At 34.7% G+C, this 25,542-nt stretch overlaps 1 long non-coding RNA gene and 1 pseudogene across 2 annotated transcripts in view; one reads left to right on the forward strand and one right to left on the reverse strand.

The window, feature by feature from the left end:
* LOC141410907 (bifunctional heparan sulfate N-deacetylase/N-sulfotransferase 3-like) overlaps positions 1 to 25,542 on the forward strand; it is a 173,485-nt pseudogene that overhangs the window by 133,291 nt on the left and 14,652 nt on the right.
* Positions 1 to 25,542, reverse strand: part of LOC141410908 (uncharacterized) — a 91,094-nt gene that overhangs the window by 45,028 nt on the left and 20,524 nt on the right. The gene's annotated exons all lie outside the window — the stretch shown is intronic.

The following is a 25,542-nucleotide window of genomic DNA, read 5'->3' on the forward strand; positions in this document are numbered from 1 at the left end:
TACAGTCTAATAAAAGAGCCTTTTTTTTAACTCCTTTGTTAACTCTCATTCACATTTGGTTTATCTTTCAACTGTGACTCATCAATTTAAAGCCAAATAGTCAAAGATAATGCAGTTTCCAAATAATTCATTCTTGTCAGCATTATTTGGTAGTAATAAGGCAGCTTTCCTCCACTGTCACCACTCACAGTAGACTGAAGACTCCTGCTTCCTTCCTGTTTTCTTCCTATTCATCCCTTGAAGAATAGAAAGAAAGCCCAGGGAGCTGGGCTGATGTGCTGAATCTAAGGCAGGTGACCCACAAGATACTAGTCTTTAAAATACATATTCTCTTTGACCCAATAATTTCACCTACTTTGAAAAAAAATTCCTAGAAAGGTAGTAAAACATAAAAACCAAGTTGTTTCCAGATGTTTATAACAATAAAAGGTTATAAATACACTAAATTTAGCTGGGAGTGTAGCTCAGTGGTAGAAAGCACATGCTTAGCATGCACCTGAGTTTGATCTTCAAGCCCTCCAATAATACAATATAAATAAATAAATACATACATATATAAAAATACTAAAGGACTAACAGAAAAAAGTTCAGTAAGTTTTGATGATTAATAAGATAGCTATTTAGTCATTCAAATATATACATGTATGTTTTTAAAGCATCTTGAGTGATGTACTAAAATGCTAAAAATGTACTGCAATATATACTATGTACTATATGCAATAAATACTATGTACCAAAATATATCATACTTTAAAATACACATAAAAATTTATTTTAAAATAACTCATTTATAACAATTTATAAAACTTATATCATATATAAACAGTTTTGAACAATTCTTAGTGTTTCTCCCTTTTTAAAAATGTTCTGTTTTTCTACCTTGAATGTGTATGATTTTGTTTGTTTGTTTGTTTTGTTTTGTTGGTGGCTCAAACTCAAGGTCTCACACTTGCTGGGCAAGCACTCAACCATTTGAATTATGCCTCCAGGCCTTTGTGCTTTAGGTTATTGTTTTAGATAGGATCTTGTGTGTTTGCCCAAACTGCCATCAAACTTGAGTCCTCTTACCTATGCCTCTCACCTAGCTAGGAATACAGATGTGCACCACCACACACAGCTATTTGTTGAAGTGGGGTCTCACTAACTTTTTACCAGGCTGGTCTCAAATGGCAATCCTCCCAATCTCCATCTCCTAAGTAGCTAAGGTTACAGGCATGAGCCACCACACTTGACTTGAATGTGTAATTTTTAAAAGCAGAACTACTACATATAATGAGATAGACTTGAATTCTGTTCAACAGATATTTACCAGTAATGTATTACGCAATTAAGTTTATTGAACATTCCTGTAGTCAACTATGTACATAACTGTAGATGCAATGAAGATTATAATATGGTCACTACTCTTGATTAGCTCACAGTTTAGCAAGAGGAACAAATAACTATTCAAGGCTACATATTACAGCAGTTGCTAAAAGAGAGCATAAGGGTACAGTGGCAATACAAAGAGGGCGTGGTCATCTCAAATTAGGCAAATCATAGGTAAATAAAAATAAGAGAGGGCATTCCAGATAGAATAAATAACATCTACATATGCTAGGCTGATTTACTACAATGAAAAGTCAAAGAAGGTAAATGGAAACATGAAGACAGAAAGAAGGTAAGCACCAGGTCATGATGGACTCTTGAGTGCTAGGTCACTATGCCCTCTAGCATTGAGGCATAGAATCTAGAGCTACACTTTCTAATATGGTAGCCACTAGCCACATACAGCTACTCCATGTTTAAACATACTGTAAATATAAAATATGACATCAAATTGTAAGATAGTATTAAAATGTAAGGCATTTCAATAATTTTAATATCGATTATGTGCTGAAATGGTATTATATTTTACATATTGTATTAAATTAAATATAGAATTAAAACTACTATTACTTTTTTATTTTTATAATGTGGCTTTTAGACATTCTAAACTACCTATGGGACTTTTATATCATGTGATCAGCCCTGTTTTAGAAAATCTGTTCTAAAAAACAGATTACAAGGCACAATCCTGGAAGGAAAAAGAGTAGTTAGAAGGTTTTTAAAGAATCCAGGGAAGAGGCAGTGAGGGACTAAATCATGTAAGTACAAGGGATAGAAAGCAGGAGATTAAGTTATAAGAATGAGACTATACTAACAAAACCACATCAGCTGTGTAAGAAACAAGGAGTTGGTAAAGTGTCTGGAATGCCTCAGTTTTTTGGTTTGATAACCTGACAAATAGTAGTAACCTTACACAAAATAAGGAACATCATATCTGAGTATGAAAGTTCATTTATTCAGATATTTATTTTCTCCATGCTAGTTATTATCTAGTTGGATAGGTGGTAGAGATCTACTAGTGATAAAACAAATGAGACACCTGCTTTTCTAGAGCCTACTTAACTCTATTGGGAATAAAAACTGAGCTCAACCTGGCTATGTTTAAAGTGAGATAACTCTGGAACATTCAGGTAGAAATGTCAATCAGACACTTAGGTGTTTATGTATAAAATTTAGTGGAAGGATACAGATAGCAGTAGCTTGAGCTTTATGAATCAATATGATAATTCCATCTAAAGACAGCATGTAAAGAACAAAACCCTTAGGAACACCAGCTATTTAAAAGTAACACAGATAAGGAGGGATCAGTAAAGGAGAAAGTTCAAAGAGAAGTAGCAGAAAACAGTTTCACAAAAGCTAAGAAAGGAGAAAGTTTTAACAGTGGGCAACAGTGTCAAAATGAGCAGTTTGGCTAATATAAAGACTATCAAGTATCCATGGGGTTATGTAGCTAAGAGGCTGTATTACTCACCTTTGAAAAGGCATTTTTAAGTGCAATGGTTGGGGTTCTGAATAGAGGTGAGGAATGCACTGCTCCTCTGAAGAACTTGCTTGTGAAGAATTGTGGCTGGAAAAGATATAAGCTCAAGAGGGAGCCTAAAATGAGATTCGAACATGTTTTCTGAAGTGTGAGGTCCTGAGTTCAAACCCCAGTACCACTTAAAAAAAAAAGTCAAACATGTTTTCTGGAATTACGGAATGACCATAGGAAGGAATGAAAACAGAGGAACAAGTGATGAATAAGATATCATGGGAATTTAAAGCAGATGGGATGAAAAGCACTGAGCAATAGGCTAGTCTTGAACACAAAATGGAACACCTCTGCCTGACACTGTAGGTGTCAGGAAAAAATTTAAAAGGCAAATGTAGAGCAGGCACTGCTGGCTCATGCCTGTAATCCTAACTACTCAGGAGGTAGAGATCAGGAGGATTGAGATTTGAGGACTGCCTAGGCAAACAGCAAGACCCTATCTCAAAAATACCCAACACAAAAAGGGCCTGGCAGAATGGCTGAAGTGGCAGAGCACCTGCCTAACAAGTGTGAGGCTCTAAGTTCAAGCCCCAGTATTGACAAAAATAAAAGGCAAATGTATAGGGAGTTGAGTAGGGACTTGAAAGAGTTCCTGCCTCATGAGATGTACTCCATTTACTTTTAGGATGATTAACTTGGGAGAGTAGAGGTTGAGTCAAAGACCACAAGATAGGAATGAAAGTTTGAAACCACTGTAAAAGGGTTCAACTGAAGAGTAAGGTAACAAAAATGAATAAAAAGAATATCCAGTAGTCCTGAGTGTTCAGATTGTGAACCATATGCTTACATGATATGAATAGCTCCCATTGTGTGTTTTCTCTGTAGCTGTGCCAAACAGTCAATATGTGGTAATGAAATAATTCAATGCAAAGGTTCATTCAAACTCTCAGATTTGCAGAGCGCTAAAAGCAGAAAAATGATTTAGGAATCTCAGGGTGAAAGTAGGAGAGAAGTTCAAATCATTGATTATAGAATAGTGCCTGATAAAGGAAGTGAAGATAGATGCAGAAAAATAAATGAGAGTCAAGAGATTGGAGGATAAGGATGATGAGCTGCTGGAAGGAAGCTATAAATAAAAAATGATGTTTCTACAAAATAGCAATAACTTGTCAGTAAAAATAATAGCTATTATCTATTAAGCAATTACTATGTAACAGACAGTGCTTTGATTTATAAATATAATTGTGATGACAACTCAATAAGGAAGGTATTGTTAGCTTCTGTTTTCTTTTAGATAAGAACATGAAAGTACTATAAGTTGAAATAACTTGCAAAGATCACAGAGCCAGTAGGTAGCAGGGGCCACTTTCTTATCTACTGGGCAGGACAAAGTCAAAGACATAAAGATATTGTTTATTTACAAAAGAACAAGATTACATAGAAAACAGAAGGAAGTGGGCAGGGAGAGTAGTAGGGTGAATGAGGTAAACTTAGAGGAGATAAGAATAAATACTTGAGGAGAACTACAATTTTAATGGTGGTATAGGTTTACCAGAATGAATAGCAATGAAAAAATAACTGACCCTAGATTTCCTACCTTTACAAATAAAATTATTGGTGCCAGGCTCATACTTGTATCATACACAGTTCAGACAATAAAGTTGAAAGGCCCCATGCCAGCCCCCGTGGAGTTTATACATACTAGAGACAAATTAAACAAGCATTTTTAAAAGCATAATATAACTCAGAATAAGAAAATGTCAGAAAGGTGAAACTAATATGTTCTAGTGTCCAAATTTTTTAAATAATGCATTTGCCAAGACATATATATATATATATATATATATATATATATATATATATATATATTAAAAAAAGATGTGATGCTCTTGGAAACACAGGACTGAACTAAGTGTAGAAAGGTGAGGCAGTGTATTCTAGGGAGCAGAAACTGCATAAACAAAACCATGGAGGTATGCAGGCCCAGGAAACCTGGAGTACAGCCGATCACAGAAGGGTTACAGAAGATAAAACTGGAAAGGTAAACTGGGACCATATTGTAACTTAGGGGGACCCACTAATTTTATTTAATACAAAAGGTGAAGAAGCACTCTGAGAGGGCTTAAACCAAGAAATTATAGAATAAGAAATCTGGCCCAGTACATCATTAGAATTGCTTTTCTGCTCAGAATTTTTCATTTATTTCCCAAAAAAAGGGATGTGTTCATATGATTGGGTATAATCATGACAGTGATGAAACCCATATATTTTTCATTATGATAAAAATGAAACTTCCAGTTTGATCACTGCCTCATAAAAATAAACTGGTTTCCTTATTTTTCCCCCTAAAGAGCTCTGGTCTGGAGAAAAAAAAATAGGAGAAAAAGAACAGAAAGTAAATTGCATCATATTTGTCCTCTGCCATACAACATTTAAAATGCCATAAATTAAAGTAAAAATGAGCATGAAAGGCAGAAGTTATATACAGTAATAAATATCTGAGAACTACAAAGGAAATGGAGAAGAATTTTGCTTTAGGAAAAAAAAAACAAAGGATTAAAGAAAATTAGGAATCAATTGCACATATCTATTTGAACCAGTTTTTAAGCAGTATTTGTGCATCTTCACACATCTGTCAGTAGAGCAGAAGGCCTGGAAAGGGATGGACAAGGGCACACAACAAGGTACTCTTTGTGCAAGCACAACTGTAAGTCTAGGGCATCAAAATATATTTTTGAACTTTATAAGACATGGTTGTTTTTAAAATGTATTCAAAAGGACCATTACAGAGCAACCAATAATCTGAATCTTTTCTGTGAGAATAAACATATTCATTTCCACAAGAAATAAACATTTCTATGGGAAAACTGGGTATCTCAAATTGTGTTCTTATAAGAATACACCTGCATCAGGACTAGATCTCTAAAATGCAGGTGCCAGGGCCCCCTCCTAACAGAAAATCAGAGTCTCTGAATGTAAGGCCTAGTGACAGAACATTTAAAAATTTTGTATGCTTTGTATACATCTAAAGCTTTTGAATCTTTGGTCATCTGGACAGATACTGAAACAAAACTGAGAGAATGTAGGGGATTTTTTTTCTTCCTTTTGAATTTCGAATCTTTTCACAAACAAAAGTTAAAAGATTGGGCACCATATTAATATTTGCATCCCCAGAACCAGGCAGAAGCATCTAGAAAATAGCAGAATGATCAAATTTGTGGATTTGAACTGCGCAACATGGTCATGAACGGCATAATTTATAACCAATAACATACCTTCTCCTATATCCAGTTTCCTCTGCTCTCCCCTGATCTTCTCAAAAGGAACTGCAGTTCCTTTTGCACAGACTCATGTCCTCCTTATTCTTCTTGGAAGTAATTATACATCTCCCATACTAGGACCATGATAAAGTCATTGGGGTTTATCTTGAAGATTTTGCAAATAGTATCTTTTTCTTTTTTCATAAATACAAGTGTACATGGCATTTGCCTTTTGTCTTCTACAGAAAAAAAATCACAGATAAGTATCTTGTTATGCAAGATCTTTTTTCAACTATTAATCAAATAAACTTTATACCTCTAGCACAGTTTGCAGTGACTTGAATTTGAAGCAGCTAATATTTTTAGTAACAACTAATTAATAATAGTGTGCTCATAGCAAAAATTATTGTAGAAATGCACTTGTAACTTCTTTTGGCATTTTCCTTCTCATTGGAATCTCCAAGAATAATAAAAATAATTTTTGACCTATTGTCATAAAAAAATAATGTCTGGGACAGGGATGTAGCTCCATAGTAGAATGCTTGGCTAGCATCCACAAGGCCCTGGGTTTGGTTGGCAACACTAGAAAAAAATAAATAAATAAAAATAAAACCTCAGTTCTGAAGCACTCAAGATTATTAAGGATATCTTTTTTAGTAAAATACTAGTATCTCCTTTCCTTAAATTGGTAACCTTTTCAAGCTTTTCTTTGTTTCTTTCTGTGCCATGCAGAAATTGTTGTCAGGTGAGGAATTACCAAGAAATGAACTTTGTAAATGTCACAGGTCAGAATGGGTAAGGAAGATATGCTGCCTGGAAAGCAAGCTGACCTAGTGACCAAACATTCATATCTGTTCTCACCATCCAGTGGCTTGTTGTATATACCCTGATAACTAAAAAGTAATACAAAAAAAAACTTGGAAAAGTTACATGTTCAGCTAAAGATATGCAATAGTCTATGTCAGAGTGAATAGTGATTCATTAAAAAATACTTTAAAAAGAAATTGAAATGTTTTATATCCTGAAGAACCATACTCCCTTAATTACCTTCTATTTCTTTAGGAATGCAAAAACAAATCCCAGGCTGGAGTCCAAAGTCTAAAAGGGTCAAGAGATGGCACACATTATAAAAAATCTCACTTCAAAACAGTCCTTTTGTTTATGGTACAATTTGCATTACGTTAAAGTTGCTATATAAAGATAGGAATGTAGCTTTTCTTTTACAGGACTAAGTTCAATACCTTTTAAGTACTGCTTTAATTCTTGCAAATCAGGTTCAATTTCATTAAAATCAACATAACTAACTAGCTCATAACTCATTTGGGGTAGCCTGTCCATCAGAGAGACTACTGTTTTTTACTTTCCATAGTCATGGACAAAGAAAAGTGATAATCTGCTTTTCTTATCACAGCACAAAATGTTTTGTGTGGTTGAATACTGAATTCAACAGGAGCTCAAATACATTAGAGTCATGAAGTCATATAGTAACTCTAAGTTTCTCATTTTCTGTCCAATGAACATATTGTTCAAGTGAAATGTGACACATATAGATTTACTGCTAGATCTTTAATAAAAATAAAGAAGTTTTTAAAAGTAGCTAACTGGGTTAATATGTATTTTAAACGTATTCAAAATTTCCTCTTAAGAGAAATGTAATTTGAAGTAACATTTTACTAGTGTTACTAAGCTGCATTCAAAAATGTGCTATGTAAAACAAAGACTGCCTCTTACAGGCATTAGAAAAGAACTTCCAAATTTGAGAACAATTTTCATAAGTTTCTACTGTTTTGATAAACTTTTGAAATTAAAAAGAGAGAATAATAAAAGTTATAACATCCAGATGTGGTCGTCCACACCTACAATCCTAGCACGTGGGGGGATTGAAGCAAAAAGATTATGAGTTCAAAGCCAGCCTAGGTTACACAAGAAAACCTTGTCTCTCTCTCTCTCTCTCTCTCTCTCTCTCTCTCTCTCTCTCTCTCTCTCTCACACACACACACACACACACACACACACACACACACACACACAAGTCAGAATGGCAGGTGCTGTAAAAACTAACTAGAAGAATAAATTTAAAGGTCTCATTTTTCACAAAGATCCAAAATGATAAAAAAAAATCTACCTTATCAATTCCATGACTGCATCAGTACACTGATAGCTATTGAAAATTATCCTTCAAGTAAAATTTTTGTTTGTGAAAGTTCTGAGATTTAATATATGCTTTGGCAGAATGAATAGAAATACAATTAATTTTTTTTCTTTTTTTCTTTTTTTTTTTGGTGCTGGGGTTTAACTCAGGGCTTTGCACTTGCTAGGCAGGCACTATACAACTTGAACCACTCCACCAGTCTTTTTTTATGTTGGGTATTTTCAAGATAGGGTCTCATGGCTTTGAACTGCTATTCTCCAGATCTCTGCTTCCTGAGTGGATAGGATTACAGGCATGAGCCACGACTAAATGTTCTTGATCACAATTGACTTCAACAGGAAAAGTTTATAGAATTTGTTCCATAGAATATAGGATATTACTAGTTTCTATTATTTAGAGTTGTAACTAATTACTTTTTCTGTACATTATCTTTCAAATCTTAATATTATCTTTCTCTGATCTCTCTTTATCTCAATGAATTTTCTTTCAACATCTTAATGAATGACCTGTTATATTCATTATTATGATGAGTATAATAGCCATTACTACTATTCATTCAAATGACTTCAGATATTTTAGGAGAATACTATTATCATTTATAGCAGCATAATGTCACAGTGGTTTGCTTTGCTATTGAAAAATCTCGTACAGAAAAATTCTTTCCATTTGTCAACAACTAATCAACAAAAATTATTTGCATTCACTTAAGGCAGTGACTTTTAAAATGCCCATTCTACATTCTAGGCCAATTGAATCAAATCCTACAGAATTCAAATTTATTTTATTATGAAATTTCCCCATATTTTCAATGCATGGCTCCAATCTCGGTCAGATGCTTACATAGCAAGAGTTGATTTTACATAACAAGAGTTGATTTTTTTAGCATTGAAAACTTTTCTTAAAGGAGATATTTTATATTGCGAATAATAATAAACCCAATGACTAGGAAATAGGGTTTGAAAATATTACTGATAGAAAATAACACTCAGGCATCATGTGTTTAGCTCCTAAGAAATGCAGAGGGCATTAACTTAATGCTAATAGTAACTATTCATTTATACCTCTTAACTGGAAATAATACAGTATAAACCAAATTAAATAGATTAAGATTATAAAATCCCAACCTAATGCAATCCTGGTGCTCCAAATGACTCAGAGTTCACACATCCTGAGGCATTATGTGTCAATGTCTAGGACTTTATTCAATATTAGTTTTATTGCACCAGTATGGGTAGATAGCAGCTATTAGATTTTGAACTTATTTTGTGTTATTAAATGTTAAAATTTCAGAAAAAAATGCTCATCAATGTTTGCTAATAACACATCCCATGTTATGCATTAATGTTAAGATATCTCCAAAGTCCTTATATAGACTAGTTGAGAAACAATCTAGCTGGGTGGGGTGGCTTATATCTGTAATCCTAGCTACTTGAGAGGCAGAGATCAGGAGGATCACAATTTGAGGACAGTCCAGGTATAAAGTTTACAAGACCTCATCTCAACCAATAAATACTGGGCTTGGTGTGTGCCTGTCATCCCAGCTAAGGCAGGAAAGGTAAGTAGGAGGATCGTGGTCCAGGCCTGCGAAGCATAAAGTGAGAATCTATCTCAGAACAACCCAAGCAAAAAGGGCTGGTGGTATGGCCGAAGAGGTAGAGCACCCACCCAGCAAGTACAAGACCCTAAATTCAAACCCCAGTACTAGAGGAGAGGAATATACGTATGTATATAGAATATGTGTAATATGTATATATACGTATATGTATATAGAATATATGTAATATATATAATTGTTATGATTGTTATGATTATACTGCCCTCTAGTGTCAACTGGTGTTTACACAGACGTTCATTTGCCTTTTTCAGATCAGTATTTTCATGACCCATTTGTCCAACTATGGAAACGACCGGCTGGGATTATATACATTTGTTAATCTGGCTAACTTCGTGCAGACTTGGACCAACCTGCGTCTTCAAACTCTGCCTTCAGTGCAGCTGGCTCACAAGTATTTTGAGCTCTTCCCTGATCAGAAAGACCCTCTCTGGCAGGTAAAATTGATTCAATAAATAATATGAGAAATATCTTGTAGTTCTGTGAGATAATCCAGGTATGAAGAGTGAAACCATCTGAAAGCAGCTGCATATTTGGGAAATGTTAAGTATATTCAAGAAACTACTTTTTCCTGAACTGTAGTCTCATTGATACACATTAGAAATTACGGAATTTTCAGTGATGTATTCTGTTGGTGGGAATACTCTTCAATCAAGAGTAAGAGATCAATTTTCAGACTGCAATTGGTTAAAAGAGTTCATGATACTCAGGTTGCATGTTAGGCAGGAGCCAAGTGATCAGCCCTGAACACATTCCCCTTTCCCTAATGACTGAACCACATGGGAAGGTCTCTGAGAGGGCTGCTTTCGGTATTATGTTTCAGTTGTTATAACAAGCATCTTTTCATCTTAACCACTACAAATCACCAAATGCTAGCCACTGAAAAGACATGCATTTTCCTGCTCATTTAAAACCTTCTTATTAAACTGAAATAGTTATTATTTCAGATGACAAGTTTAAAACAAAATTTTTTCTAAAACAGCAGTCAAAAGAGTACCCTCACTTTAGTCTTAATTAAAAATAGAGAGATGTATTTAACTTCACATATCTTCAGTACTAATTGGATAGAAATAAGAAGTGACCCTGTTTGCTCATTCTTGAAAGAGTATTAAATTACTATAATTCTTCACCTTTTCTAGATAAGTATAGTTTGTAGTTAAAATGAAGGATGTTCTAGATACATCTTGCACAGTGAGTGTTGGTTTTAAGTATTATAGACCAAAAGCAGAATCCCTAAAATAGTAATTCACCTTCATTTCACTCTTTTGTCAAAACTAAGTACTCTTTAGCATCATAGTCTGTAAAGTTACATTTTTAGATATGCATTTACCAACCTTTGAAGGCAGCTGAAAGGAATGGGTATCTCTTTAAATAGTATAATTATGGCTAGATCCATATCCTTCAGAAGCATAGCAGGAAAACTCAAAGTTACTTAGAATGAAAGTCTGACACCTTATATTTTAGTTATTTGTTGAATATTAAAAGTGGATCTTCTTTTAGGATAACGAGCTGCTCAGAAAGCTCATTATCTTTTTTTTAAATCAAAAAATTAAAATATAAAACTTCCAGTAACAGAAAAACATTAAACTGGCAGTGCTATGAGTCTGCTTACCCAAAGTGGAAATATCTCCCCTTTCTCACATCCTCACTCTCAACCTCAGGACAGAAAAGAATTATTCTAAAGCCTCCATGATACCACATCAATATTTTCAATTTTTAAAAAGGAGCCTCCTTGTTTGTCCCACTGTTTCCTGGAATATCTTATAAGGATAAAAATTGGAAATGCTGATGTGATTGGACTTTGGTCACATGATAAGGTGAGAGCACACACGGGAGGTATGGGGATAGGTAAGAAACCCAAAAAACATGATAGTATTTGATGTCCTCACTGCATAGGAACTAATGCAGAAACTTTAAAGTGACAGAGGTCAATAGGAAAAGGGGATCAGGAACTAGAGAAAAGATTAGTTCGAGAAGAATCAACTTAGAATGTAACACATTTATACATGGAAGCAATGCTAGGAATCTCCCTGTGTAGCTCTCCTTATCTCAGCTAGCAAAAATGCTTTGTCTTTATTATTGTTTACACTCTCTCTTCAACAAAATTAGAGATAAGAGCAGAACAGATTCTGCCTGAAAGCAAAGGGAGGGGGGAGGGCGAAGGGGCAGAGAGGGGAAAAGGAGGGGGCAGGGGGATAGCAGGGAGAAATGGCCCAAACAATATATGCACATATGAATAAATGAGAAAAAAATTGGAAATGCTGGCATTCAATGGACACACACAAAAAAATGCATCTCTATATTCTTCTCCAACTTAGAATCCTTGTGATGACAAACGTCACAGAGACACCTGGTCTAAAGAAAAAACCTGTGATCGCTTACCAAAATTCTTGGTGATAGGACCCCAGAAAACTGGTGAGAACTTTTAATGTTGTGATTAATCAAATGATCAATAAAAATACAAAAGATTAGACAATGATTTCTTGTCATAATGAGATCTTAAACTTCCTATAAAACTGATAAATGAACAACATATTATTCTCGGACATAATTGTTGTTTAGCTCAATGATGTACTTAAATGCTTTGTCAATGTGTTTTTTAAAGTGAAAAGGACAAAATAGATGTCACACAGTTTGAATATACAGCAGTCAATTTGGTGACACATCTTTTTTGTTTCCCAAAGATCTTCAATGAGAAGTGTTGCTAACCATATCTGAAATTACAACTAATCACATGTTTGAAAGTGACTGGCAGGATTTGGTCAAAAGTCATGAGAGACACACATAAGCACCTAGAACTCTTTATAATAAATTCCTTCCAGAAAAAGAATTTGCCATCTTCCCAATATGATCTATTTGTAAACTGTTTCTTGCAGAGATGACAACTTTTTAAATGTCTAAAAGATGTTTGAAAAGCAAAATTCCTAGACATAAACAAAATTTTGTGCTAGGAAAGGTATTTATTCATACCCAGGAGAAATTTTTTGCACCTTGTCTTAAATTGGTGTGCAAATTTTTTCTCATAAATTCCTTGTTTCTTTGAGAATCAAGATTAAAGTGAATCCCAGTGGAAGTGTTAAAATGCCAGATATTCAAGCTGTATCCGGGGTGATAAATTATTTGGGGTCCTTGGATTCTGGCTTCACAGAAAACAGACATTTCAACTGCATTTCTTGCTAGGGAGAATACATTCCCTCTTCTTGTCTCTCAGGAAATAACTGAGAGTTCTAAGCAAGGTACACAGAGAGCTTAGCCTATTCATTTTTTTCTTAGCTCCATTGCAAATAACATTCTGAAAAAAAAAAAACAGGTATGGCAGACACATTTCTTGTCCTTATTTACTTAATTTGTCCTTACCTATCTAAAATCAAAAGGCAACTAGAAGAACATTGAAACTAAGTCTCTTCAGTGAACTCCCCCGTCATCACATAACCTTGTCATTACTGATCACATCTCTCCAAAGCTTGACACACCAAGTTTGTTTCCAAATCCCGTGAGGGATGTACTTTGCCTCATGCTATGTTGGAAACACAGACATTTTAACATTGTCCTTAGATGGCAGAATTATTAGTTGTCATCCTCAACCCACTTGGGTTTCCAAGTGTTATGTTACTATTTGGATATGACATTTGCCTTTGGAATAAAAAAATTTACAGAAAATGATGGTTTTATGTAGAAATTTTATTTTTCCCAGTTTTATTGACATCCATTAAATTCACTCATTTTAAATGTACAATTAGGTAATTTTGAAAATTGTATGCTTTGTAACCACCACCAAATACAGAACACCTCTATCAAAAAAGTTTCTCTAGGTCCCTTTGCAGTCAGTTCCCCCAAACCCTCCTCATACCAGCCACAAGCAACTACTTTTTTCCTTTTCTAGAATTTCATGTAGATAGAAGCACATACTTTTGTGTTTAACTTCTTTCATTTGGCCTGATACTTTTGACATTCATTCATTTTGTATCTATCAATAGTTTATGAAATTAATTTTTCAATTAGTCAAAATTATCTTCTCATATCAGCTCCATGAGAATTAAATAGCCTTACTTCTGACTTTAGTTTTGTCAAAAGTATCCTTCTGGACAATTCTGCATAGGTTTCTAGTTATCTGGATATTCAAATATTTTTCAGTTTTGAAAATGACAAAGAATATATAAACTAAAGCTTTCAGATAGTTATTTAATTATGTGTCTCTGTAAAGATGTGGTTGGCTTACCGCAGACAAAATATATATACAGGACAGTTTATTCAGACCAAAGAATATGTCTAGGCAAGACAGAATTCAGAAACCACAATCTTATTTTTTGACCACTGACAAATAATATTATGCCTTTTATTGACTATATAAAATAATTAGATTATATACATTTTTTTCTGTTTCTCTAGTGCTGGTCATGAAAGGTTATTAAAAGCAAACAACATGATATAATACAATTCTTAAAAATAAAATTCAAAAAAGAATGTTTTCTGAAATATTTCAGAATGTTTGTATTCTGAAAAAATTTAGAAAAGAACTACTTTTTCCACATTATTATAATCATACTCTTCACAGAGATTAATCCTTTCCAGTTTTTAAAAAGACCTTATTTTTTCTGAATTGTGTCTCAATTATGTAACTGAGATATAAACATACTTAATATATTTATAATTCTAAATTATATCTCAATAAAGTTTTTTAAAAACATGTTGCAGATATTCAGATATGGTACTACTTGTGTAGCAGTTCCACACAGATTATCTCCAGGGCCCTTATAAAACTCTGATAGCTAAGCATTTCCTTCCCCAATACACAGATGAGAAAAGTAAGACAGAGAAGTTAAATAATTTTTGTTCAAGTTCACACACCTGGTAAGTACTGGAAATAAAACTCTTAACCCTAGGATTTACCTGACTCCAAATTGAGAACATGTTCTTTCTACTTTACTGTTGTGAATTTGAAGTAATACAAGATCTTTTCCCAATAAATTTTATATGTTGATGCACATTTCTTCTAATTCTTTGATTTTTTTAAAAGATGGTCACCAGGCCAGCAGCATTAGTTAGCATCACCAGAGAACTTGTTAGAAGTGTGAATTCTTTGGCCACTCTATAGACCTGCTCAGTCAGAAACTCTGGGACAGGACCTAGTTATGTGTGTTTTAACAAACTGTCCAGGTGACTCTGATGCATGCTGAAGTTTGAGGATCACAGTTTTAAGTACAGCTTGTGAAGACTATTTTTACTTATAGATTCCTGTGTTTCATTCCCTATAATTATCTATGATTATAGATAAATGCTTATTGTTGGCTCAGATGTAATCTACAAACACTATCTCTTTTAATTCATTTTTTAGACAGTATCATTATTGACAGAAAGTCATTTTAACAAAGTTTCTATTGTAGAGATGTGGTAGAGTTAAGTATAATAGTAAAGAAGGTTTAGCAGAATGATAAGAATATTCAAAATTCTTTGCAAATGGCAACATAACATTACTAAGCAAAATTAGAATGATAATTTCTCCAAGTGAGAAAAATACTACAAGGTCCCGTCTGATTGTTATTGCTATCTATTAACTTGAAATACAATTACAGAGCCTGTTCCATCGCAGTGTATATATTGTAAATCACATCAGAGAAGTAGAAATTATAGGATATATTTCTCTCATGACTACTGAATATACAGATCAGAAATATTTTGAAATTATGATTTTATAAACACAGTCACAGTTGCAAATGTGGGGCTAAATCTTTGACAACTGATCCCAAACTGCCTTTCTTTCTTCTGTAGTAGTCTGACAAAGCTGTACACTTTATCTCCTAATTTGGGCTAATAAAACATTAATTTTACTTCTTATCATATTGCTCACTTTAAAAGAACTCACATCCTTGTTCCACAATAGTCACAAATCTACATGGGCACCTGTGATATGCCACTCTCTTTCTAATAAATGCTAATATTATGTTATGCCACTAAAAAAAGATGCTAATTTTCTTCATAGAAAATTAAACAATTTTTCACACTACTTTTTTTTCAAATTTGTGAAAACTTGTTAAGTTATTAAATTCTGTCTTGGGCTTAGCTTTCATAGTCTTCAGAAAGAACTTTATAGAACACAAATCTCAATTTTGATAGTAATATGTTAACTAATGGTATGTTTTAGTTATATAATGCTTTATTAATATCAAAATATCTTCAGGTACATTATGTCATTTCATCATCAGAGAAAAAATGTATGAAATAAATAAGGCAGGTGATTATCCATTAAAAAAAAACCTGAAACAAAGAAAAGCTAAAAGCCAAAGTCATATCAGATTGGTGACTGAGCTAGGATCAATAGCTAGTTCTCTCAATCCCTGCAACAGGCCCTGTCTCACACCCCTCCATCTCCATTTTTTAGAACCTACTTCTTTTTAAACTCTGTGTGATCAGTTTAAGTCTGCAGTATATGTAAAGAATCTGCTTAGATCATTATACTATTTACATTATTAATGACTTTGAAATGTTAATACTAGGAAACCGTCTATTTCATTAATTTCTAAACCTCTGTTGTCTTTTCAGGTACCACTGCTTTGTATTTGTTCCTGGTTATGCATCCTTCCATCCTTAGTAACTCCCCCAGCCCAAAAACCTTTGAGGAGGTACAGTTCTTTAATAGAAATAACTACCACAGGGGGATTGATTGGTAAGATGGGTTATTAATATAAATCTAAAAGTATATATACTGTGCACAGTATAAACTTAGTGTTGATATTTAGAAACATATAAGTTTTTAACCCCAAAAAAGTTTACCCTCCATGCCTTGGAAATTCATTGAAATAACATAAAGGAACATGAAAATTTTTCATAGCAAACCCTTCTCAGTTAATGAAAGGACTTGTTGCCTCAAGAGGCCTGCATGTAATTTCAATTGGCATTAATTATTTTTTATGGTAATTACAGATGTGAAGTCTCAAATAGCATAATACCCAAGAACTTCATTGTTCCCTGGTTATAAGAAACCTTTCAGATCTTTTCCTTGTACACGCTTCATTAGGTGATACTATGGTCCACTTGTATAATTTTCTATTGTATAAAAGGCAAAAAAATGTAAATAAAAATCTATAGATATAGATATAGATATATTTCATAAGTAATGATAATACATAAAATTTCATTTTCACCTTTGAATTAAAATTAGAAATAAATTAAGCATCTGAAGAAAATAATATAAAAAGTAAAAACATAGATATAGACAAATCACTGTAATGTAGTAGAAGTGGATAACACAAGGAAACATGTTAACCATAAACTATATCTTCAGGTCTTTCTATTAAGTTTGAATGCTGGACAAAGAGTGGTAGAAAAAAGCAGAATTTTAATAACTCCATAGAATAAATATAGCATTTTGCATTTGCATAATGAGCCATGTACATTAACCTTGTCAAATTGCATGCTCTCAGTTAAAAGTATCAATAACTTCAGTAGTTGGCTTGTGGGTAGTCTGAATGGAAAGATAAATAAGTGGATTGAGCACAGTTTGAAGACCTACTAGGGTTTACATGTGTTTTAATTGTTATATAGTTCACTGCCAAGTCTTCCAAACAGTGGTTGATACTAATGTGGTGTCAAATAACAGCAGGGAGAATCAAGAATCCTTCAGTTACTTCAGCTTCCACTTGACCACTGATTCAGATTAATATACATGCATTTATAGGTAATAGAATAAAATGTTGATGTCATGACTAAAAGGAATGATTAAAGACTTCTTTGGGGAGGAGGGGAAGAGGCAAGTACAATACTTAGAGTCCCTGGAACGTAAGAATAACTGTGGGAAGAGTCCATTTTTTTGTTGTTGTCATAAATTGTAACAAACAAAGCCTTTTGTGATCATAAGCCAATAATTGCATAGGCACTATAATCAAAACAAAAAGTCCCTTTAGCAACTTACAAGGAGATGGCATAAATAAGTAGGAAGCTAAAGTGCAATGAAAGATTTTAAATATAACTGGACAAAGTTACCCAAATACAAACACTTTTGATTGACAAATTACACATTTATAAAAGGCAATTAATGCAAATAACAAATAATGGTAACTGCAAATGTCAACTTATAACAGTAATTACAGCTTTGCTCTCAACAACATCAAATGTATTCACAGTCAGACTGGCCTGGCCTCTCTCTGAAGCATGAACCCCTTTGCTGTCTTTTGGGGGTCATGATTCCACAAGGTTGAAGATTATGTCCCTCAGAGTTCCAGGGACATTTACAAAATTAACTTAGATACAGTTAGTTAATCTGAATGCAAGGATCTGCTTTTTTTCCTTTTTCTCTTTTTGAAGAACTGGATGAAACTGTGGCTACCTTAACTGACAGTCAGCCTAAGCATGGGCTGAGGGTACAAGCAAATTAGGCCAAATGAACATCAGAAAACTTCATCTTGACAAAATAGCCAATATTTGCAATCAGAGGGTCTCAAAAACAATGTTTGATTTATGCATGCATGTAGGTTTTATGCTTTGTGATTTGGTAATATTATTTTTAATTGCATGGGAATGTAGTGGAGGGTTAGAGTAATGTTTAGAAAGTCATAAAATCCGTTAGCATTTAGGACTTCTGCTATGCTTGCTAATTCTTTGGATACTTGAATACTTTTTTTCCAAAAGTGAGCTTATCTGGGGAACCTCCAGATCCCATCCTGGAAATATGAACCTGAATTCCTTTCATTTACTTGTTTAATAATCAAACATTTTTCAAGTATCTGTAAGTCCCAACCCCTACACTAGAAAAATGTGAACACATAGGCAACAAGAACTGGACCCTGCCTTCTCTATAAGCCCCTGAGCCCGGCAAAATCAACATGATATAGTTTCAACATACAGAACTACTTCAGGGGTCTTAAAAGCCTAAATTATTCCAGGTATAAAAGACTGCTGGGAAGACAAGATCATTTTTAGAAGCTAAAAGCTGTCTAACTTTCAGCACCTCCACCCTCTTTTTTTGTGATCTTTGGAGCCTCTCTCAGAACAAACATGCTTGAGATAAGCTTGGTGAATCAAATAGGATACCACTAGACACTCAAGACAGCCTTAGCATCCGTGGCACCAGAATGAGCTTCTAAACAAGAAGGACCCTGAAATGTGGCGCTCCCTGTAGATAGAATGTGCAACAGAAGAGATAGCAGATCAAACTCTTCCAAAATTTTTGTACATCTCTTTCTCTCTGAAAGGATGGCAGAATGACCTATCACCAGCAATGCCCTTCTCAGAAAACATGAAAGGATTTTGTTACTGCTCTGAGTCTCAAGACATCACCTTGTTGCAACAGTTTACACTTTGCAGTTCAGTGACACAGGAATCCTACCGGGAGTTTAATAATCTGAAATGGCAAGGTCTCACAGTTAGAGTCTGTGCAAGTAACACAAGATCTTTTGGTCCAAAGAAATAGCACACTATCAAAAGAAGTGATCATGTAAATGCATGATTCTTTTGTTCAGTAATTATTTAACTATCTTCTCTTGCTGCCCAAAGTTATGTTGGCTTATAAATTGAAGTGGATGGTGATGGCAAATGAGGCCATTTTTATAAAATTTTACAGTTCCTTTAAAAAAGCATTTTTCCTCTAAAAGGTATCACTCAGGGCTTCAGAAATAACATATTGTCATATGCCAATTTAGTTGTACTTGACAACTTTTACACAGGCAGAACATTAAACAGATCCTGAATTTCAGTGCTTGAGTCTACACTGTGTTTACACTGCTGGTGATTTGAATTACCACTACCCTTAAGGATACGAGACCCAGCCTTGGGAATTTTGACAAGAGTTTATATTTGGAAATACGTACATACTTTTAAAACTTTTCTTATAATTATTCTAATATATATTAGAATACGTAGAGAGATATAAATGGCTCTATATGAATAAAAGTTAAGCCAACAGACAATATTCACAACAGACACATTATATGTATTTTGACACTACATGACTAAGTACAACAGCACAACACACTAGTAGGAATGAAATTATTTTACTTTGAGAAAGTATTTTTACCTAAATCTTTTTTAAATGTCTTTGAACTAAACATATCTTCTTTTTTTTAAATCAGATTCTCTTTTTGAGTGCTTACACTATTGTCTGTAGGGTATTTCTACATTTAGATACATTTTATAGTTAATCTGGTTATTATTGCGGTTTGATCACTCCGTGTATACATTTTTGTTATTGCATAACTTTCTTCTGCTATTAAGCAAACAATAAAATGTATCTAGAAAAATTTTTCCAAAATGTTTTTGTTAGGGTTCTGGACATATTTCCCCTGCTAACTATGAAGGACAAATCCCTTAAAGAAAAAGGTTTTTATTTAGGAAACAGATGAATTTGTGGGACACCTCTAATGTCTTCAGTCACCAGGATATAAGTATAAACCAGAGTCTTATTTTGAGAAAAATATTCCTTTTCTAGGTATATGGATTTCTTCCCTGTTCCATCTAATGTCACCACTGACTTTCTGTTTGAGAAGAGTGCCAATTATTTCTACTCAGAGGAAGCTCCTAAAAGAGTTGCTTCCTTGGTCCCCAAAGCCAAGATCATCACCATTCTCATTGACCCATCAGACCGAGCATATTCCTGGTACCAGGTAAGGAAGACAGAATCCCACAGGGAGAAGGCTTGTACAAACCCATCATGGGTTTTAATAAAAGAGATCTTCTAGTTGTTTGACACCTACAACACACACATGTATATGTGCTTCCATACATCTGCATCTTACAAGCAAATGTTATAACAATTTTAAATGATTAGATTTCTCCAAGACATATGTTCTGAAGGGTTAGATAGCAAAAACTTCAAGTTTTACAGGTTATAAAGTCTGCCACTTACAGGTTACAAGTCTGCCATTGTATTTCAAAAGTAGCTGTGGATATGTAAATGCGTGAACATGGCTGTCTCAGTAAAACTTTACAAAACAAGCAAATGCCAGCTCCAAAAGAGCTGAAATAACCTCTTGTACTGAAGAAGCAATCTGTGGAAAAGCATAGACAAGGATTTGTCATCCCTGCTCTAAGCCTCTTTATGCTCATTATCATTGTTTCTGATGTTTGTTAGAACCTATCACTTTGAAATAATAATAGACTTTAGTAATATGTATATACAAATACACTTTTACTTTAGAAAATCATTAGAAATAATAGCAAGTAAAACAATCCTGTGCCAGTGATATTTTAAACACCAAAGGTTCAATAAGAAGTTGTAAAATTAAACTAAGGAACATAACAAAATTCAGCATCAGTGTCTTTAATCTGTAGGATCTTCAGTTTCCTTGTGCAGTTTTATGATTTAAAAAATGCTCTCCAAATATTCATGATGTCCATCTAGTCATCAAATAATTTTAGTGACTACCATTTGCAAAGTATTATTTTAAAAGTGATTTTAATTAATAAATGTGGACACTATACTTGACACTGTCTTTGGTCTAATAATTGGAGGTATACCATAAGTATAAATAATCATATAAATTAGACAGTAGTAAGGAATGGACTAAAAGAGTCATTTGAGGTAAAGCCCAGCTTACATACAAGTTATATTTACTAACTTGGCTGCAAGTTAGAAGCCTAACAGAAGAAACATGCACATTCCATAAAGAAGGGAAGGATCTGAAAGGGGAATGACTGAGGTAGAATTAAAATGAAGCATTTTGATTGGTACAAAGCAGAACAATGTGTAAAAGGGTTATCAGCAGATAAGGGCTAAAATGCAAACTAAGATCCGATTTCCTTGGAACTATGAGGTTTAGATGAATGTGGAATAACATTTACACAAAAACTCCTTATCTGTACCTCTGTGAGTGGGCTGGATATGAAATCAGAGTTTTGAACTACATGTCAGGTCATCCCTATATATCAAAGAGACACTGGTGAAGGGCAGAGAAAGATTTATAATAGGGCCTGGGACATGCTGTGGGAAGAGGCAAAGTAAACACTTCAGCCCATTTATAACCACCTTCAGGCTACAGATATGACCTTTAGCTTTAAACAGATAAGGAAGTAGGGCAGAGAGCAAAAGTTATGCTTTGTTAAATAGTCCCAGTTACAGGTATGGGCTGGTTGGTCATTGTCTCAGCTCTGGTTCTCAGGGATTCCAGAGAAGTTTGTTACTGCTGTCCTCACTTGAGGGTGATACACAAGAGAGCTCAGGTTGTGGGTGTCCTTGGTCTGCTCTTAGATAAAAATCAAAGGTGGACTCAAGAAGCAAAAGTCGGAGAAGTTTTATTGGTAGAGAAGAGAAAGGAAAGGCTGCAGCAGGATCCGAAACCAGTGGTCCCGAGTCATGATGGAAATCAGGTTTTGTAGCTTTTTTTATTGGCTGAGAGCAGAAGTGTCTCTCTGGTGCAAATGGATGTTTCTTGGGAAGGAGAAGTGTCTTCCTGGCTAATTGACACTTTTTCGGAATGTGGACCTCCCGCAGTCCACCCTTCAAGGGGAGCAATCTGGGTCCTATGAGATGATTACTCCTGTTCCCTGGTCAGCCTCATCATTACAGGTAATTGGCCTCATTTGGCAGGGGGAAAGTGAGGTCTGTCCTACAAGGTTCTGCTGTTCCTTAGGGGTAGTTTCAGTTCTTTGTCATAAAGATATTGTCAATCAGCCCTGTCCTTCAGGAAAGAGTGACTCAGAACAAAAGACAACAGGAACAAAATAGAGACAGAGATGCCAAGCTTTTCTCCTATTTAGAGATTCAGTGCTTTTCAACAAAAGTGATTTAAGTACCTCTCACAGATACAAGGCTCTACAAGGCTAATTCTATGCATTCCAAGTACCCATACAGCTCATCTTCTCCAGGCACAAATGGGATCTCCCACTCTCACTGATAGTCACACAGCTAACTTCTTAATAATTATGATACTAGAGAATAAAGTTCCTCTGGACTGAATCCTTTGTTATTTAACAAAAGCAGACTTCCAGTTGTCAGAAAAGGTTTTGTGACAAGGACAGGGTGGGAAAGGGTCAAAGCAGATGGAATCCTATTAATAGGCATACTGATGATAATTTGCACAGCAGAGACTGGAGACACTCTAGAAAGTTAAGATCCATAGAAATCCACAATTCCACACTTATCATTCATCCCAAACCTAGAGCCATCTTTTAAATAAATATATACATCAAACTGCATAAAGACAGATTTTTATTTTGTACCTCTTACCTTTTCCACCAGGCATCTAGAGAAAAGAGAAGTAAGTCTAATTGACCCAAAAAGAAAGAAGAAAATTGGAGCTTGGCAGCCACTTAGCCCCTGAAAATTGGGAATTTACAGAAAAAGGAGGTTTCAAGGCTGCAAGCTAACAAAACATCCTAAATATTGCAAATAAATTACTCTACAGTGGCAAAATGCAGCCTTAACAAAGTCTAGTAGCATCTGTAGTACAGTAATTTGAATCCCAGTTGCAGCAAATTTGCTATTCAACTAGATGTGGTAAACATCCACAAACTCACCACTAAGCCTGAATATTTATTGGTCAATTTAAGGAAAAGGTGATTTTCTCAAACCCATGGGCTTGAGCCTCAGCCATTATAAAAACACTTTCATATTTGGATTGCTGCTTTCTGTGATTTCTGCACAAAAAATGATTCTGATTCACTGCAAAGGTTACCATTAGATAAAATAGTCTTGGCTTTTAGATGCTAGGTAATATATGATAAAAGCTGTGGGTTTTGGATAATGTACATGTCAGAGTTCTCAGTAGTTTTTCCATTTAAAATAGCTGATAGGACTTTTCTAATCTAAAACTACATTACTAGGTAGAGCAAAACTATTTGGCAGAACTAGTAGAGTGCTTGTGTATTGTGGCTATTCACTGAGAATGATAAATGGTTTGCTTATGGGCTAAAAAGGAGATATTAATGCAGATTTCAAAAGTTTACATTCAGAATTAAACATACACACCAAGAACACTCAGGAAAGTTACTTAAGGAATCCTATCAACAAGAATTCAGCTTCTACCAAATAAGTTCTCAAAAAATACACTCTCATCAGTATCATAACTTTAAATTTTGATGCTTCAAGCAAACAGTTTCATCCTTTATTAATTTCAAAACAAATAACTCTCCAACAGTGGCACTCTCCCTTAGCTTTGAGACTTGTCACAAGGATTGGTTTTTAATTATTTATGCCTATGGTTCAAGTTAGTTTAATTATCCACCTTTTCATCATAGCACCAGCGATCACATGAAGACCCCACAGCTCCGAAGTTTAGCTTCTACGAAGTAATCTCGGCTGGGCCCTGGGCACCCTCAGAACTTAGAACCTTGCAGAAGAGATGTTTGGTCCCCGGGTGGTATGCCAGCCACATCGAAAGATGGCTTGTTTATTTCCCCCCCTTCCAGGTATGAAGCAATAAGAATTTACATCATGTAATAATCTCATTAAGTTGATGACTTTGCCTCAAGGATACAGAAAGTTTTTACTCATTGAAACATTACTAGCTTTTTTACTCTTTACTTGTAAATAAGGAGACTGTGGCAAAGAAAAATAGATACACAGAGGTAGAAAAACAGTTTAATTTTCTAAGAATAATTCTCTCTGCTCGATTTTCTAGTGTATGCTTTTCCTGATTTTATAGAGTTTCCAAAGCTTTGTAGCTCTGATTTGTATTCTGATGTGAGTAAAGCTTGAAAGGGAGCCTCTTTGCCAAGCAAGACAATACTGTGTGTTTAGTTAAGGGCCATCATTTTCCTTCTGAACTGCCTTACTGAATTTTTCATAAGTCCTATGGGTTTTTTTAGCTTCCTTCCTTACTTCTCTTTTGCCTGACATCAACTTGAATTATAAAATCAACCGCTAAAATGGATTAGATAAGCAACACAGTGACATCTAGATACTTATGTATCTAAAGCCATTCTGTTATGATATGATAGCTGCTGCCACATATTGCTAATTAAACTTGTATTAGAATTAAGTAAGATTAAATTTCAGTTCATTTGTCTTAGCCATATTTCATATGCTCAGTAGCTACAGGTTAGCCAGCAGATGTAGAACATCACAAAAAGTTCTATCGAACCTCTTGGAAAAGAGGTATGGACAAGCCTTGCACTATAGACTTTGTGGACTTCCATCATGGCCTCCTGTCATTTGGTCTTGCTGGGTTCACCCTCACTAGAGTAACAAATTCTTCCCCTTAGTTTCTTGAGGAACTTTCTGTCCATGTTAAGGTTCTCTGAGAATCTTACCTTCTTCTCCATATGGATTGTTAATATATTTGTTTAAACTTTATAATGCTACTCTAACCAAGAGTTCTAGTCCAAAGGTCCAACTCCTCCTGGAGTCAGGCCATATGTCAGGTCTGGCAACTCACCCCAATACACTGCATAAAGAGATGAACAGTGGTGAAGGACAAAGAAAGATTTTTATTACATGGCACGGACACACCATGGGAAGAGGCAAAATAAGCAATTCACCTTATCTTCAGGGTACAGACATTAACTTTAGGGTTAAATACAAGAAGAATTGGGGCAGAGGAAGAGAGGAATGCAGAATGATTAAACAGTCCAAGTCACGGGAGTCACAGTTGCTCATCATCTCACGATGGTCAGGTGGTGCCTGGTCAAGATAAGAAAGGCATTTTGTCTGGAGGTATCAACTTTTGTCACAAGATGTTACTGATCAGTCCTGTTCTTCCTAGATTCCACAGTGGCTGCAAGGTGACTGCCAAGAGAATGGCTCAGAGCA

Source organism: Castor canadensis, chromosome 9, assembly GCF_047511655.1.
Source record: "Castor canadensis chromosome 9, mCasCan1.hap1v2, whole genome shotgun sequence".
Taxonomy (NCBI): Eukaryota; Metazoa; Chordata; class Mammalia; order Rodentia; family Castoridae; genus Castor; species Castor canadensis.